The following is a 7,870-nucleotide window of genomic DNA, read 5'->3' on the forward strand; positions in this document are numbered from 1 at the left end:
AACCACAAATTTCCACCATGAATTCTTCTCAGCACAAGTCTAATCCATTCTGTTTTGAATACGGTGGGAAAGCTTAAAACTCAGGTCAAACACTTTCTTTCAATGATTTTGAATTCTTCTTTCAAGACTCCATCTACACACAGTTTCTCATAGGCTTGTCTTATTTCCATGTCTCCTAGAGCACCTATCTTACATTTGTAACATTTTCTCACATCTTGGACCATTATGACTTTTGGGGGAATTTGGGAGAGAGTACCGGCTAGATCATTTTTGTAGGCAACTTCGGGAATAGGATGGAAATCAAGTTGCTTGACCTCATTTGAAACTAACTGAACTTCAAAAGACTCTTTTACCTCAATTTTCTTTGAACTTGATGCCATTTATGTAAACTAGGGTTTTCTCAACAAAAAGATACGTAACTATGTAGCTCAGTACAAATGAAAATACCTCAAGATCAATAAAAAACATGTTGGATGAGGTTGCAATCTGCTCAAAATGCTAGATTCTTGCTATGAACTCGCTCAGCTCTCTTTCTTCTTCTTTTCTCTTTGATCACAATGAGTAAAACTGATTGAAATCATGATAATATACCCTATTTCCATTGCATTAAATGCTCAACTACCAACTCGGCTTCCTCTATATTTCCACTTTACTCAACTTCCATTGGAATCATCCAACTCGGCATCAGTTATCAGCTCGATCACTGTTAGGAGCTCGACATCTGTTGAAGTTTAACTTAGTATCCAAAGATAGCTCGGCAACAACATTTAGTTTTTGTCTTGACATCTTGTTTCATGTAGATTTATGCCTTGCTTAGCTTCTTTGTCTTGGGACTAATGTGTGATATAGCTTTGTATATCAGTCCTGTGTACTTCTCATGCTTAGTTTGATGAAGTGTGATCACTTGACCCATTGGGTGAAGTGATCCCTCCACTTGATGTGTTGCACTCATCTTTCTTTTTCCAAGTCTTGTTCATTTGCCCCCTTATCTTTTCGACATCAATTTTTTCGTTTCCCTTGTTTTCTTCAATCTTGGGTGCCTTTGATCTTGTAGGACAGTTTCTGCTAATATGACCAATTTTTAAACAACTAAAACATGTAGTTTGATTCAACCATTTTTTGTAGTTTCCTCTTAAATGTGTTCTTATGCAATTTTGTGGTATATGTCCATATTCTTGACAATAATAATAGCTGTACCTAGTGTTGTAATCCCAATGATAATGACTTTCATTCCCTTCTATTTTTGTTGGTTGATTTGATGTCCACATAGGTTTTGATCTGCACTCAAATGCCCTATGCCCATACTTTTTTCAATTATAACAATGTCCATCAAATCTCCAAGTTCTTGTGACATTGGATCTGCAAATTTGTAATATATGTCCTTGCATGTTGCACTTGTGACAGAAACTCTTATTTTTGGGTGTGTTTGATTGATTGAATCTTCTACTCCTGCACACATTAGCTATATGCCCCTTCTTATTATAGTGATGACAAGTGGGTTTTGAATCCTTACCTTTATCACTTCTTTGTTCAACGTTCTTTGATGATTCCCCAACTTTAGTGCTATTGTATCCTAGTCTTGATGTATCATGGGTAAATTTTGGGGATTTCACAACTGCTCAAAATACTTGATGGCTTCACTTGATTTGTTGAGATTTTCTGCTACCTCTTTTTCTCTGTTCAATTCATTCTGCATTTGTTCATTCTGCATCTTCAAAGTAGAGATCTCAATATCTTTTACATTGAGTTCATGATGAAGGTTCATCATTTGGGCAAGTGTATCCATCTGCATGTTTGAGATACTTGTCAATTTAGTACTTTTTTCTTCAAGTCGGTTTGCAAGATTTCTTTTGTCATTTTCCATCATCACTTTATCTTCAACTGCTCTTTTCTTGTGTTCAGTGATTTCACATTTCATTATGGCCTGTGACTCATGTTCCATCTTGAGAGATCTTATCTCATCTGCTTGAACTTTGTTTTTCTCCATCAGTTCTGCTTTTGTATCATCAAACTCTTTTGTATCTCCATTGAAAAATATGTTGGTGGTATCAATCTCCTTGTAGTGTATATCATTTTCAGCTATGGCTAGATCCTTTCTTTTTTTTAATGAGTTTCTCAACTTGTTTCTAAATTCCTCCAAGCTATGTAGAGCAAGTTGCACATCTATCACTTGATTTTCAATAATCTTTCCAAGTTTGAAAGCTTCCATCTTTAGATCTTTTCCTCCAAGCTGTTAGGCTTTTCCTTGTGAGAACCTGGATTCACTTTGATACCAATTGTTGGAATATTCAAATATGGAAAGAGTACTTATGAGAGGGGGGGGTGAATCATAAGTATCACACCTTAGCCAATAAAACTTTTAACTGAAAGTAAATTGCATGCATGTAAATACATCAAGTAAACATGAAACTAAACACATGCATCAACAACTCACAACACTAAAATTTGGTAACCCAAAAACCCTCTAGGAATAAGAAGGTAAAACTGGGGTGGGCATGATACCCACAAAAATTACTGCAGCAATATTGTTCAACCACTTCTAATGGTCTACCCTGTTAAAGGCTTTACACTGTATTAATAGTGACCTGGTTAGAGGCTTTACAAACACTTAACATGAAGTGTCACCCTGTTAAAGGATTTAATCACCTATTTAAAGGATCTACGAAGTAGCTGTTAAGCTAACCTATCACCATAGGATTTTCATTCTAATACAATTGCTAGAAAGTATTAGGTATAATGAACCTAATAGATTACAATCCTTGATTGCTGAATGCATGCACCTTTTTCGCTTTCTCTGATCTTAATATTTTTGTGATCTGATAACCTTCACTTCTAAAAATAGATTTCCTTGTGCACCCTTGTATATCCACTCATATCATTTACAATGAAATTTTGTCTTCCTTATAAAGACATTTGAGGATTTAGGGTTAGGTATGGATCTACGATCCATATTCAATCTTTATTTTCCACTTATTATTTGCACTTCTTCTATTGGTTGCATGCCTTCATCATTTTTCTTATTGGCTACATGAAGATTGCATAGGAAAAATAAAATATTCGATCTCATCATTAAATCCTTCGAGATTTACCTTATGTCAGCTGTAAAAATTGTTTGCATCATAGTTTGTGCAATTACAAACTCTTATGTTGATATACTGAGTTACTCGGCTCCTAAAGTATTGCTGATACTTGACACATGCTATTTTCTAGATAGCTCGGCACCTAAACAAAATGCTATCATTCGGCACCTTATGTTTCTTGACACTTGTTAACACTCGGTACCTTATGTTGCTCGGCACTTGTTAACACTCGACACCTTATGTTCCTCGGCACTTGTTAACACTCGGCACCTAATCTTCACTCGGTATCTGAAAACTACTCGGCACATGAAGATCACTCAGCACCTGAAATATTTCCTAACTCAACATTTGTTGTGGCTCGGCATGCATGGTGTACTCGGCTCCAATGTGGAATGTGATTAAATGTGTTGGCACTCAAGTGTCAAAAACCATTATGAGGTTAACACATATGTCATTTACATGCTTTTCCACCAATGAAACTAGTATCCTCATTCTTTTCTTCATTGCATTTTTGAAATCATCAAAATAGATAGTCATTTGATCATCAAAGCTATCTCCCATTTGTGCAATGAAATCATTTATTTGATCAACAATAGTTTTATTCTGACTCCAATTGACTTTTCCAAAAGAAGGGAATTCTTTCATCACATAAAAGAACATACAAACCAACACTGAACCAAATTTACACTGTGCTCCCTTGAACTTTCTAATAGCTCCAAGATTTTCATTGATTTGTTGCAACATAAGCTCTGCAAGGTCATAGGTGTGGTCTTTCTTTACAAGCTTATATGCCACATCCACTGCTATGCAGGGTACACTATTCAACCTATTGGATTGATAAAACTTATGCGATATGATCCTTATAGCAAATTTTAGAAGGGGATTAGTTATGGTGTCTATGGTCATGCCTCTATTGTTCCACTTTGCTCATGTGTTCTTCTCTATTGTTTCCTTCTTATCACTTCTCAATGTCTTGGGCCGATCTAGAATTGGAAATCTTGTAACCCTATGAACCATTTTCTTGGTAATCTTGATTGTTCCTTGTTCTAACCAGAATTCTTCATCATGGATTTTTCTAAGTATTATGCGTATCCACTTAGTTTTGAATACGATTGGAAAAACTAGGGCTTTGGTTAAACCCTTCTTCTCTATGATAGAAAACTCATCTTTCAAGATACAATTATCATAGAGTTTGTCAAAGGTATTAAAGATTTCAAAATCTCCTATGGCTCCTATTTTAAAATTATAACACTTTCGCACATCCTGAACCATAACAACTTTTTCAAGGATGGCAGATAGGGCACCAATGGGATTGCTTTTATATGCAACTTCTAGTATAGGTCTAAACTCAGGTTGCTTAACCTCATTGCTGACAAGTTGAATCTCATGGCTCATTTTCCCTTGGGTTGTCTTTGAACTACATGTCATTTAGAATTGAACTAGGGTTTAATGATTAAAGCAAACTTCACAAACTATAAAACTTGGCACCTAAAGGAAATACCTAGATAAATGCTTAGACCGCTTGGGTAGATGCTGAATTGCTGCAAAACACTAGTTGAAAGCTTGAAAATTGCTCAATCATGCTCTTGGTAATCGCTCTTCATTTGAATGGCTCAAAAATGAATCGATTTTCACCTTTAAGCGACACAAAAACCTTGCATTTAATGTATTTTTGTACCTACACCTATCACTCTGCTTCCAAAGGTTTTTCAACTCGGCATCCACTCGACAGCTATACTTACTCGACATCTACTTACTTTGTTAATAACTCAGCCTCCTCTTGACTTCTTAACTTGGCATCCAAAGCAGTTTCACTCGGCATCCAAAGACATCTCAGCATCATTATTCAAGTTTAGTCTTAACATCTTATCTCATGTAGATTTATACTTTGCAGTGCTTTTTCATGGTTTAGGGCTGATGTATGATACTTCCTTATATGTATCAGACCTATAGGCTTGTCTTGTGATTAGTTGGATGAGAAACGATCACTTGACCTTATGGGTGAAGTGACCCTTTCATTAGATGTACATGATCTGTCCTTTTTCTACCATGTCTTCTTCATGTCTGCTCTGATGTGTTCCACATCAATCTTTTCTTTGCCCTTATTTACTTCAGTCTTGGGTGCCTTGGCTTTTGTTGGACAATTCCTACTAACATGTCTAGTTTTCAAGCAACTGAAGCAAGTAGTTTGGTTCAACCATCTTTTATAGTTCCCTTTGAAATGTGTCCTTATACAATTCTGGGGTATATGTCCATACTCTTGAGAATAGTGACAACTTTGCCTTGTATTGTAGTCCCAATTGTAATGGTGTTCATAGTTGTCCCTTCTTACATGTTGATTTGGTGTCCACATAGACTTTGATCTGCATTCAAAGATTCTATGTCCATACTTCTTGCAATTATTGAAATTTCCATCAAATCTCTATGTCCTTGTAACTTTGGACCTACAATCTTGTGTCATATGTCCTTGCATGTTGCACTTGTGACAGTAACCCTTACTTTTGGATGTGTTAGGCTGATTGATCCTTCTACTCTTGCAAACATTAGCAGTATGCCCCTTTTTATTACAATAATGACAAGTGGGTTTAGAATCTTTATCTCTGTCACTTCTTTGCTCAACACTCTTTGATGATTCACCAACTTCAGTGTTGTTGTATCCAAGTCCTAATGTATCATGGGATGATATTGGGGATTTCAGCAACTATTCAAAGTACTTGATGGCTTCACTTGACTTTTTGAGATTCTCTGCTATTTCTTTTTCTTTGTTCAATTCATTCTACAGTTGTTCATTCCACATCCTCAAAGTAGAGATCTCAATATCTTTCATATTGAGTTCATGATGAAGGTTCATCATTTGGGCAAGTGTTTCCATCTACATGTTTGAGGTCCTTGTTAATTCAATATACTTTTCTTCAAGTCTACTTGCAAGATTTCTTTTGTCATCTTCCATCATAATTCTATCCTCAACTGCTCTTTTCTTTTGTTCAGTTATTTCACATAGCATCATGGCCTGTGATTCATGCTCTATCTTAAGAGTTCTTATCTCTTCTACTTGAGCTCTGTATTTCACCATCAGTTCTGCTATTGCTGTATCAAATTCTGTGGAATCTCCTTTGGAAAATACTTGTGTGGTGTCAATCTCCTTGCAGTGAATATCATTTTTGGCTATAGCTATTTCCTTCCTTCTTTTTAAGGATTTACTTCATTTCTCTCTAGCTTCCTCTACCTTGTGTAGAGCAAGATGCACATTTATCACTTGGTTCTCAATGATCTTCCCAAGTTTGAAGACTTTGATCTTAAGATCCTTTCCTCCGAGTTTTTAGGCTTCTCCTTGAGAGAACTTAGCTCTGATACCAATTGTTGGAATGTATTAATGGGAAGAGATCTTTTGAGAGAGTGGGTGGGGTGGGTTGAATCAGAAGTACTGGCCTTTTATCCACTTTTTATACCCTTAATAACATATAACTAAAATTGAAATGCATGCATATAAACATTAAACAATCATGCATCACCATATAACACTTGAGATTTTGGTGACCCAGAAACCCTCTAGGAATAAGAAGGTAAAACTGGGGTGGGGATGATACCCATGAAATTACTACAGCAATTAATTTCAACCACTTCTGATGGTTTTCTCTGTTAAAGACTTTCCCTATTAAAGACTTTACATTGTGTCAATAGTGACTTGGTTAAAAGATTTTCAAACACTTTACATGAAGTGTTACCCTATTAAAGGATTTAATCACCTTTTTTAAAGGATCTACAAGATAGTTATTAAGCTAACCTATCAACATAGGATTTCCTTTCTAATACAATGGCTAAAGAGTATTAGGTATAATAAACTTGATAGCTTACAATCCTTGATTGTTGAATATAGGTGCTTGATCTACTTTCCCTAATCTTGATCTCCTGAGATCTTGTATTCATTCATATGCCTTTCTTTGTTCTGATCAACTAAATGTCTAACTGCTATCCTTTCCACTTAATCTTTTTAACACCAAAGCTCTGCAACGACCTTAATAAATGGCTATGCTATTCCTTCTTCTCTTCAACTCTCTTTCAATGGCATCAGGACTCCCTTATAAAGATAAGTGGATCATTATGCATCCTTGGATAAAATGTTCCCACTCAAACCCTAGAAATTCACCCATTGGCTGCATGCAATTCCAATTTTCTGATTGGTTGCATGAGGATCACATAGGTAAATGAAAGGATTCGATCTTATCTCCTTATCTTGTCATGAGTCATGCATAATCATTTTACAACTTGGTTTGTATTGGGACAAACTCTTATGCTAGTCCTACATTGCTCGGCTCATAAAGTAATACTGATGCTTGGCACCATCTATTCTGGATTGCTTGACACCCATTGTGTTTCATGTGTTACTTGGCTCCTATAGAATTCCTATGTTACTTAGCTCCTACTGATTCCTAAATAATTCGGCTCCTATTGACTTCACAATGCTCAGCACACACTATCTTCTGATCTACTTGGCACATGTTGAATTCTATATAGCTTGGCATATACTAAAATGTGTTCAGCTCGGCATCAACTATAGTTTTCTCGGCACTATCTATGACTCAGCACATAAAGAAATTGTGGCTCAGCTCCCATTGTGTACTCGGCATGTATGGTGAAAATGGTTAAGTGTGTTGACACTCATTTGTCAATCTTATTTATTGGATCAATAGTAGTAGAAGTTTTTTCATGATAAAGTCTCTTTTGGCACTCATCTAATTCTTTAGTCAAATTTTCCATTTTCTCATTCATCTTTTTTTGCTAGACAATTG

This window comes from Cupressus sempervirens, chromosome 4 (assembly GCF_028749045.1).
Source record: "Cupressus sempervirens isolate cs-2001-9-10 chromosome 4, ASM2874904v1, whole genome shotgun sequence".
In the NCBI taxonomy this organism is placed as follows: Eukaryota; Viridiplantae; Streptophyta; class Pinopsida; order Cupressales; family Cupressaceae; genus Cupressus; species Cupressus sempervirens.